Raw genomic sequence first — 11,663 nt, 5'->3', positions numbered from 1 at the left:
GAATGATATGCAGTCTCTTTCTGTAAGATTTATTGCTTCTGAAACATATTCAAGGGTCAACTATAAGTCAGTTATGTTTTGATGCTACATAAAAAAATAAAGATATGATATTATATTTGATATAATATTAGTGGGTTAAGTGTTGGGCTACTAAAACCACAAGGTTGGTGGATTGAATCTATTAGTATGTTATGTATGAGATAAAAAATAGAACAGTTTGCTCCCCATTGAAGCAGATTTATTGTCTTGGAAATAAAATGCAATATTTTACTATGTCCTCTGGGGTTATATTAGTCAGGAACAACTCTAGGACACTTAGTTTTCATGTTATAAATTTCATATGTACACACACACACACACACACACACACACACACAGAGTCATATGAATCTGAGAGCTAGACAGTGAATAGGATGACAGAGATTTAGTGCCTTTGAGCTGTGCCATTGGAGAAAAGTGGTTTTGAAGAATACCCCATGAGTGCCAAAAGAACAAACAAATATGTCTTCGAGAAAGTGCAGTCAGAGTACTCCTTGGAGACAAAGATGACAAAATGTCATTTCATATAATTTGGGCAGGTTTTTAGAAGAGGTTATTCTTTGGAAAAAGAGATCATGCTGGTAAAGGTGTAGGGTAAATAAAAGAGAAGACCTTTGATCAGATAGATTGATACAGTGACTACAGCAATGTACTAAAGTTTGTCAAATGATGAGGCTGGCACAAAATAAGACAGGGTTCAGATCTGTTGTTCATAGGGTTGCTATGAGTAATGCTTAACTAGACAGTGCTCAAGAAACTGTGCTGCAATCCTAAAGGCATGTGATTCAAATTCACCAACTGCCCTGCAGGAAAAGGATGGATAATTTCCTCTCATGTGATTTACTGTGTCTGAAAACCCACTGCATGGTTAGCAATGGGTCAGTTCCAACTTGATGGCACAGAACAACAGCAGCAGAAATACATATGTTTATACACATATAATATATATAGACAGATATAAATATATATTGGAAGCAGGAGTGGCACTCACTTCCTAAACAACATGCCTCCAGAAACTCTATGGACTTTAATAGATGTCAAAGTTGTAGAGGGGCTTCAGGTCTTTAGTTCATAGGGTCTCAATGAGTTGTGCTCAAATTGAAGGCAATCAACAACAACAAGAAACAGATAGGTGGTTGTTATTAGGTGCAGTCAAGTTGAATATGACTCATAGTCACCCTATTAACAAAAAAAAAATCTGAATGCTGTCCTATCCTGTACAATCCTCACAATTTCTGATAGACTTTAGTTCTTTGCTTCAGTCACTATATCAATCTATCCCATTGGATGTATTTTTCTTTTTCTCTGACTTTCCACCTTTCCAAGCATCATATCCCTGTCATATTCCTAGCAACCTGTCCAAAAGTACAAGAGACGAAACTTTGCCATTCTTGTCTCCAAGGAGCACTCTGGCTGCACTTTCTCCAAGGAATATTTGTTTGCTCTTTTGGAAGTCCATGGGATGTTAAATACTTCTTTCCAACATCACAGCCTGATGACATCAATATTCATTCTGTTATCTTTATTCATTCTACAGGTTGCAGACACATAGTAAGTTATTAAAAAAAACAACAAACAAAACATGGTCTGAATCAAGCACACCTTAGTCTTCAAAATTACCTCATTACTCTTCAGCATTTTGGAAAGATTTTGATAGCAGCCTTGCCCAAAGCAGTATGTCTCCTGATCTCCTGACTGATCGTAATAATGGTGTTGATTATGGATCTAAGTAAGATGAAAACATTAACAGTTTCAATCCTTTCTCCATCTATTATGATTTTGCCTGTGGGCCAGAGGTATGGTAAGGACCTTTGTTTTCTTGGTGGCAATGAGATATAAACCATAATGAAGGCTGTAGTCTTTGATCTTTTGCAACAAGTGTTTCAGGTCCTCCATACTTTGAACAAGCTAGTTTGTGTCATCTAAATAATGCAGGTTGTTGAAGAGTCTTCTTGGATCTTGAAGCCTCATTCTTCTTCATAGAGTCTATTTCCTTGAAGAATTTGCTCAGCATACAAATTGAATAGGTAAGGGGAAAGGATATAATCTTGATGTACACTTTTCTTGATTTTATACCATACAGTATTACCTTGTTCTGATGGAACAAAAGCTTCTTTTTCTAGGTATATATTTCATTTGAACAAAATTAACTGTTCTGGTCTTCCTGTTCTTCACAATGTTAGCCATAGTGTGCTATGATTCACATAATCAAATGCCTTTGCATAGTCAATAAAACACAGATAGATATTCTGGTATTCTCTGTTTTAATTCTTATGGTATTGCTCTGCTTTTACCAGGATCTTTCTGTCATCCAAAATGATATCCCTGGTGCCATGATGTCTTCTAAATTCAACTTGAATTTTTGGCAGTTTCCTGTCAATGTACACTTTCAGACATTTTTGGATGATTTTCAGAACCAGGCCAAGTGCTGACTGTGGAACACATGATCAAATACTTCTGTGCAAGTTCGAATTCAAACTGAAGACGATTAGGACAGATCTACTTGCAGCAAAATATGACCTTTAGTGTATCATACTCGAATTAAAAAGTCATTTTAAGAACAAGTTTGAGACATTGGTCACCAATGATTGAAGACCAGAGGAAGTATGAGATGAAATTAAGGATATCATCCATAAAGTGAGCAAAGGGTCATTACTAAGACAAAGGAGAGAGAAAAAGCCAAATGTATGTCTGAGGAAACAATGAAAATTGTGTTAGAGTGTCAAGAAAGTGAAATAAAGGGAGAGATGCTAAAGTAATGGAACTGAACAGAAGATGTTAAAGGACAGCTAGAGATAAAGAAAAATATTAAAATGTGCAAAGAGCTGGAATAAAAGAAAATAAATAAAAAGGGAAGAACTTGCTCAGCATTTCTCAAGCTGAAAGAATTGAAACCCAAGTTCAAGCTTTGAGTGGCAATACTGAGAGATGCCTTCGGCAATATCTTTAATGACACTGGAAGCATTAAACGAAGATAGAAGGAATACACAGAATCACTGTACCAAAAACAATGATAGTCACTAAAAATTTCAGGAAGTAACAGGTGAACAAGAGTCAATGGTAACAAAGGAAGAAGTTAAAAACGTGCTGAAAACACTGTCAAAGAATAAGGCCACAGGAATAGAGGGCTATACACTGTTTATGAATGATTGTGCAAACCAATTCTTTTAAAAAGGAAAAAAAATGGAATTATGAGACCACTACCCAAGGATTAGAAAACTCTTAGAAAGCCTGGGGTAAAGGAAAAAAGAAAGGGCTAGGATACCATGGTGGGAGTTCGAATCACACTGGTCCTTATAGAGGACCTGCCTGGACATTTTGGTCACAAGAGGAAAGGGAGCTGCTGTTGGAGATAGTTCTGAGAGGCAGACAGAGAGGGGAAAAGAACCTGGATTCTCCTTTTCCCCACACTCCATTGACCCATTGTCCTTAGAAACCATTAAGTTGGCCCCATCCCTGTCCAATCCTGTGCATCCACACAATTCCTTTACTCTAGCCCGTTGTAATCACTGAATCAATCTTTCTGAAAGTCTGCCTCTTCTTTGCCCACACCCTACTTTTCCAAGCATCATATCCTTATCTAAAGACCGGCCTCTGCTGATAATACGCCAAAATACATAAGGCAGTCTCACCAACTTTGCCTCCAAGGAGTACTCTGACTGTACTTCAAGATAGACTTGTTTGGCAGTCCATGGAACAGTCAATGTTCTTTGCCAACACCACAGTTCAACGGCATCAATTCTTTTTCAGTTCACCTTATTCCTTGTTCGACTTTGACACACACACAAAATAATTGTAAATACCGTAGTTTGAGTCAGGTGCACTTTAATCTTTATTTACAGTGACATCCTTTTTCTTTGGCACATTCTATGTCACCTGTCAGTTAATATAACATTTGTACAAGCCTTTTTAATTAATGAAAGAAAACAAGGCAAACATTGTCCTTTTATGCCAAGAAGTCAGTTCTGACCCAGAGTGATCATATAGAAGAAAGCTGAAATGCTTCCTATGGTTTCCTAAAAGGTACTCTTTATAAAAATTATTGCCAGGTCCTTTCTCCAATGGAGTTGCTTGAGGACTTGAACTATTGATCTTCAGTTAGCATTTTCAGTTAACCGTTGTTCTACTAAAGCCCTTTGGAAAGCTTGATTCTAATTTCTACTTTAGTATCAGAACATGTTGCTATGTGTGGTTGAGTTGGAACCATCACCCCATAGCTGACTCTTCAGGTTTTCAGAGACAGTTAATTGTTAATTGCATGAGAGGTGACTGTCCATTCTCCTGTGGAGTAGCTGGAGAAGACTAAAAACACATTTCATTAAGATTGCAGTACAGCTGCTTATCACTAGGCCACCAGATCTCCCTAAGAATTAGCATGCAGTAAGTGACACATCAAACAAAATCTAAAAGTAAAATAGTCAGAAAAATGCCTCTTATAGTTTTTGCCCATTTTTTTTATTTGGTTTTCTTTTTGTTGTTGAGCTTCAAGAGATATTTCTATATTCTGTGTATTAGATGTTCATTGAACATTGCCATCAAGTCAGAACCTACTCATAGCTGATGCTCTAGCACATTTACAGCATCTGTAAATCGAAAGCGAGGAGCTTCTCCATCTTTCTTTCATGATGTAGCTGGTGGATTCAAACTACGAGCCTTTGAGTTGGAAGCAGAACTTGTTATCTCCAGAGTTCCCCATGACATGCTTATCAGATATATTATTTTCAAATACTGTTGTTGCTGCTGTTAGATTCTATTGAGTCCACTGATACTCTTAGTGATTCTATAAACCATCTTCACAATCTCACCATGCTAAGACAGTGTCAGTCCATCTAATTGACAGTCTTCCTCTATTTCCTGATGCTCCCATTCTAGAATGATGTAAAATGTACAATTTCTTTTTGTTTTCTTGATAATATCCTTTTTTGCATGTTGTACGATACATAACCGTATTTAATCTTGATAGAACCTAATTGATGCCTTTGAGTGGTGGTCCTAGAGAAGATTATTGAACATACTATGAACTGCTAAGAGAACTAGCAGATATGTCTTGAAGAGGGTGAAACCAAGCTCCTCTTGAAGGCAAGAATTTTGAGGCTCCGTCTGACTTACTTTGGGCATCTTGCCAAGAGGGACCAGTTCTTGGAGAAGGATATCATGCTTGGAAGGGTAGAGTACAGCGCAGGAGAGGAAGATTCTAGATGATATAGAGTAACATAATACCTGGGGTAATGTGCGTAGAGGAGACTGGCTCTGGATAGGGTAGGGTTCAGAGCTATTGTGCATAAGGTGGCTATGAGTCTTGGTCGACTCAACAGCACATTACAACTACAACAACAATAGCAATTATCTATGGTTGTTTATGCTTTTGGCATCATATAGAAGGATTTATACATTTTAAAGAAATGATTGTTAAACCTTAAGAAATATAATTGAAAATAATCATACCAATCACGATAGACAAAATTTGTTTTCAATTTTAAATTGGCAAGAGAAATATCATTGAGGTCCTGTATTTTCTACAGTGACTTAATACGCATCAAATGATACTGAATATTTACAGAACATCTGGTAAGAACAGGTAACAGCTTCCTTTTCAATATGTTTTAAATAGTAATTTGATCAAGCTTGAAAGTAACACTTGTTATGCTCATTTAAGAATCACTTTGCGAAGAAGCAATCCTCATTTCAAAATAAAATGTCCTTAATTAAGTGTCATAGAAAATATGTTAAATTATATATAATCATTCTGAGGGAAAAACGCCCTTATTTAACTAACTGTAATACTGAAACCTCCGATTTTAATAGCTTGGTGTTGGTGGTGTTACCTGTCTTCTCGGATTAACTGTATTCTTCATGGAAAAGTTTGGAGCTGGTATCTGTAAGACTTTTAATATGAGCTCTAGTGATCTAGTCTGTTTGAGGTTGCACAGTTAATTCAAAAAGCATGCCTTTCTGGTGGTCTACATCCACATGCAAGTCTGTGGAATAAAGGTATGTAATCTAGATTTCTCACAATTTAGAGCTTCAACAACCCACTGGAGTGTCAGCTATGAATTAATTCCAACTTGATGATGATGAGAAAGAAAGGGTGAAGAGAGAGGCTTTTTTAACCAACTATTACTGAGACTATAACTGTGACAGAAAGGAAGGCAGAAATCAAATAATTGAAATTTGTATACTCCATGATGGATTCATCACAAATATATTTTTTTAAAAAACAGAAATAACAACTTTACAGATGGACTTCATCTGATGGAACACATTAGAATCAGTTTGACTACTTCTGTAGGAGGAATTGTTGGAGAAGCTCAACATTAGCAGTCAAAACAAGGCCAGATACTGACTATGGAACTGGATATTAATTTGTTGTTGTTTTATTATGTGCCATTGAGTCAATTGTAACTCATAACAACCCTTGTACAATAGCTATGAACCCTGCCCTATCCTAAGTCAATTTCACTGTCTCTGAAACACCTACCCCCATTACCCCAGTTACTGTATCAATCCATCTCATTCAGGATCTTCCTCTCCTGCACTGTCTCTCTACCCTTCTAAGCATGATGTCCTTCTCCAAGGACTGATCCCTCCTGGAAATATGCCCAAATTATGTCAGTTCTCCAAAATCCTTGCCTCCAAGGAGCAACTTGATTTCACCTTCTCAAGGATAGACCTATTTATTCTCTTGTCAGTCTATAGTATGTTCAGTATACGTCTCCAGCACCGCCCTCTTCAGGACAGACCTGTTTGTTCTCTTGGCAGTTCATAGTGTGTTCAATAATCTTCCAGCACCATAAAGCAAATACATCAAGTCTTCTTCTGTCTTCCTTAATCATTGTCCAGCTCTCTAATGTGTAACAAGTAACTTCATTGGAGGATGCAATGGGTTGAGTGTGTGCATATAATAATAAAATAACTTGCCTAGCCCAGTTGGATTTCTGTTGTTATCCTAAAGGCCACAGCTCTCGAGCTATTCAAACCTGCTAGTGATTCATAAGGAGAAAAGTTTGTAATCGCCATGTGTGTTTGTAGAGTCCAAAACCCTCAGAAGGGCAAACTATGAATCAGATTAAATTTGATGACAATGAGAGTTTATGAGATGTGAGAAGGTTGCATAAAGTCAGAAACTGGAAATATAAAGGCAGGCACTTTCTCATCTCAATTTGGGTCTAATTCATATTTTCCAACATAAATCTTATTAGTCCAAGTAAAAGTTCTGCACACCAGGATGTTTGGACCACACTGTGGAATGCAAACTAATTTCTCATTACTGTACACTTGTTCCTTATATCCTTCTGGCTGGAAATTTTTAGTATCCCATGCACAGTTCGCAATTTAGTATCTTTAGTATCATGTCCCTTTTAAAAATTTATTTATTTATTTAAATGAAAGTTTACAGAGACTGAATTTCCATTCTCTCGTTGTTGCACACTTTGTTCTCTGCCCACCCCTCCCTCCAGTTTGCTTTTCTCTTTGAAAAGTAAAAAAAAAAAAAGGAAAGAAATTCTTTTATTGTTATACAGTCCCATCCCCTCCAGTCCACTCCACTATGCAGCTTTCGTTCTGGACTCTTGTCATAACAATAATACCTAATCATATATTCCTCCTAAACAGTTCTCTCCTTAATCTGTTTCAATGCAATATACATTATTTATCCTCTTTTAGTTTCCCCACAACCCTGATGTCAGTCCTGATTTACAACAGTGGCACTATGCAGTATTTGTCATTTTGTGACTGAGATATTTTACTCAGCATAATGTCCTCCAGGGTCACCCATTTTTAATATTTCATGAGTTCCTTGTTTTTCAGTGCTGCATAATATTCCATTGTGTGAATATACCAGCTTCTCTATCCATTCATTTGTTTATGGGCACTTGGGGGTTGTTTTCAGCTCTTTGCTATTGTGAATAAAGCATCAAAAACATTGGTGTGCATATATCTACTTGGGTGGCAGTTCTGGTTTCTTTAGGGTATATTCAAAGTAGTGGAATTGCTGGGTCAAATGTTATTTCTATTTGCAAATTTTTGAGAAAGCGTCATACTGCCTTCCATAGTTGTTGCACCATTTTACACTCTCACCAACAGTGAATAAGAATTCCAGTTGTTCCATAACCTCTCCAGCATTTGTTGTTTACTCTTCTGTTAAATTTTGCTAATCTACCAACTGTTTTGTGGGAGAGGAATGGGCAAATTCTTCTGCTATGATTTACTGTCTCTGAACACCCAATGGAGGCTCTGCTATGAGTTGGTTCTGACTCAGAGGCAAACAACAGCAACAAAATGGTTCTAACAGCTCCTAGGGTTCCTTATTTATTTATTTTCATTTCAGCTGGTGGTCTTCTGATCTCCATTCCAGAAATGTAGGTTCAGTAATTTTGCATAGAGCCTGAAAATTTACAAAGATCTAGAAGAAGTATATGACCAAACAGTCTAGGAAACTCTACAGTGCCCAATAAGTTATAAGCATTTTTTCTAACACTCACACTGTTGTGTGAGTCTATTTCTATTTCTCAATCCTACATAATAGAGTAGAACTTTCCCATAGGTTCTCCAACACCCTTATTTTCACAGAAGCAATTTGCTATATATCTTTCTTCTCTGTAGTGACTACTGGGTTTGAATCACTGAAATCTCAATTAGCATCTGGACACTTACACGGTACTTTTCTATTTTATTGTTGTGTACTATTGAATCGGATCCTACTGGCACAAAAGGAAATTGCCTCTCCTTCTCCAGCAGAGCATCTGGTAGATTCCAACTGTGTGCCTTCAGGATTGCAGCACAGCTACTTGCCACAAGGCCAGTGGAGCTCCCTTTACACACTACTTTTTTACCACTACGTTTTTTACAGTAAAACTTATAAGAGTTAAAACTTGTTTAAGGAATATGTCTGTCTTAGAAGGAAGACTCAAATATTCTGCACTATAATGAACAGTAGTGACATCCACTTCTTCAATAACATACCTCCAGAAACTCTATGAACTTTGATAAATGTCAATGGTTGTAGAGGGGCTTCAGGCCTTTTGTTTATGGGGTCACTATGAGTCGTGCCCAACTTGAAGGCACCACCAACACCACCAACAAAAATGAACAGAACAAAAATCATAAAACCATATTCTGTCAAAGCCAGAAAATTGGAAACACAAAGCAGACCTGTGGAATTTTAGTGTGTACAAGTTTCAGTGGATTGTGTATTTTTATGTAATTTCAATTTAAATTTCCTGTTGTGCTCACTACCTTACTTTACCACATCTTCAGGGAACCTACTTGAAATTTAGCAGTTCCCTATCTAAGTACTGTTCTAGCCATTTTTGAAAGATCTTCAGCAGTATTTTGCTTGCATGTAATATTGATGATATTGTTCCATTGTTTTAATATTCTGTTGGATCACTTTTCTTGGGAATAGGAATAAATGTGGACTCCCAGTCGCTTAGCCAGACAACTTTCATTCAAATTCCCTGGCATAGACAGATGAGCTAAATAGATCCAGGGCTATATCTGCTAATTGAAAAAAGCTAACTGGTATCCCATTGATTCTTGGGGCCTTCTATTTTGCCAATGCCTTCAATTCAGCTTCAACTCCCTCTCTCATTATCTCTGGCTCCTGAATATTTTCAATATCAGTCACTTCTTTTTGTTGCCGTGACTTTGTGACCTCTGTCTTTTGATGCTTCCTATGTCCTTTAACATATTACCCATAGCATCTTTCTATATTGTTATTTGAGGCTTAAATTTGTTTTTCAATTCTCTCCGCTGAAGAAATGCAGAACAAATTCTTTCCTTTTTATTCTACAATTCCTAGCTCTCTGCACATTCCATTATAATATTTTGCTTTCTCTTCTGCAACAGTCCATTGAAATCTTCTGTTCAGCTTTTTTACTTCAGAATGTTATTCCATTGTTTTGGCTTCTTGACTCTTTAGTGCAAATTTCAGAGTCTCTTCTGACATACATTTCCATTTTTTCTTTCTCCTCTGTTATGGTAATAACTTTCTATTCTCTTCATGGATGATATCCTTAATGCCATCCTACAATGCATTAGGTTTTTGATCATTCGTGTTCAGTGCTTCAAATCTATTTTTAAGATGATTTTGAAATTTAGATGGAATAGTTCCAAGACCATATTTTGGTTCTTGTGCATTTAGTTTCATTTTCTTCAGCCTCAATTTAAACTTACACATGAGTATTTTATGGTCTGACCCTCAGTTTGCTCTTTGCCTAGTTATTTTTTTTATTTTTAAATTTTTTATATTGATTTACATATAAAATTTGTATATATTGTGTTGCACACTATCCTTCATTCACATTGTGTTTCATAAAATCATTCCCATTAATTATGTTTTACAGAATTACTTCTGACCTATGTCCACCATTACCCTATTCTTCCAGATGCCCACTGTATCCTTCCCATTACCTTTACCCCTCCTCCCTGCACCCACCAAATCATGCAATCCTATGATTTTCCCTCTACCCATACTACCTCTTTTATCCTCACCTCTTCCCACCTTAATACCCATACATATTTTATTAATTATCCTTCTGCTTTTACAATAATGTTCTTATGTAGTATTTTTCCTTATGAGACTGAGTTCACTCAGCATAATGCTCTCCAGTCTCTCCCAAGTTACGTAGTAATTTTCAAAATGGTTGCTCTTGAGTGCTGCATAGTAGTTCATTGTGTGAACATATCACTCTCAAGTCATTTGACTGTGTTTGGACTATTTTGTTGTTTCTATGCTCTTGTCATTGTGAATAATGCTACATTATACATGTACATTTGGGTACAAATTTCATTTTTGCTTCAGCTCTAATTTCCTCAGGGCATATTCCTAGGAGTAGAATAACTATGTGATAGAAAATTTCTATGTTCAGCTTTTTGAGAAAAATGTCAAACTATGCCTAAAGTGGTTGTACCATTTTATAATCCCACCAACAGTATAGGAGACTTCCTATCTCTTCACATCCTCTCCAACATTCATTGCTTGCTGTCCTGCTGAACTTTGCCACTGCTACTGTGGGAAGATGGTATCTTATTGTGGTTTTGCCTTGTATCTCTCTTATTGCTTCCAATTTTGAACATTTCCTCATGTGTCTGTTCTCTAATGATTCCTTTCACAGATGGAGTAAATCTGATGATAGATAACTATTCAGGCTATTAGGTGAGGTCCATGTGTAAAGTTACCATTTGTGTTTTTTTAAAAAGATATTTTCAATGAATGAATAATTGAAAATAGGAAATCCAGTCATTATTCTATTTCCAGCCTCATTTTCTCACCAAGCCAATATTTTCCAACTACTATTTCTTCTTAATTTTTTCCAACTTTTGCATTTGATCATTAATTCATCTTGATTGTATGTTTGGTCAATTTCAGACTGCAATATTTTGTTAATATTTTCAATTTCCTCGTCTTTGGCTGTAAATGTAAAAGCATATATATATATTTGAGTAAACAGTCAAGCAGGATAAAATGCTAAAGTTCAAGTAGGATTTAGAAGAGGCTTTGACACCAGTGATATCATTGCTGATGTCAAATGGATCCTGGCTGAAAGTAAAGAATATTAGAGGGATGTCTATTTATATTTTATTGGCTATGCAAAGGTATTTCACTGTGTGGATCATAACAAGTT

The sequence above is a fragment of the Elephantulus edwardii genome, unplaced genomic scaffold (assembly GCF_000299155.1).
Source record: "Elephantulus edwardii isolate Elephantulus edwardi_28Jun2011 unplaced genomic scaffold, EleEdw1.0 scaffold00042, whole genome shotgun sequence".
Lineage (NCBI taxonomy): Eukaryota > Metazoa > Chordata > Mammalia > Macroscelidea > Macroscelididae > Elephantulus > Elephantulus edwardii.
This window is presented reverse-complemented; position numbering follows the sequence as displayed.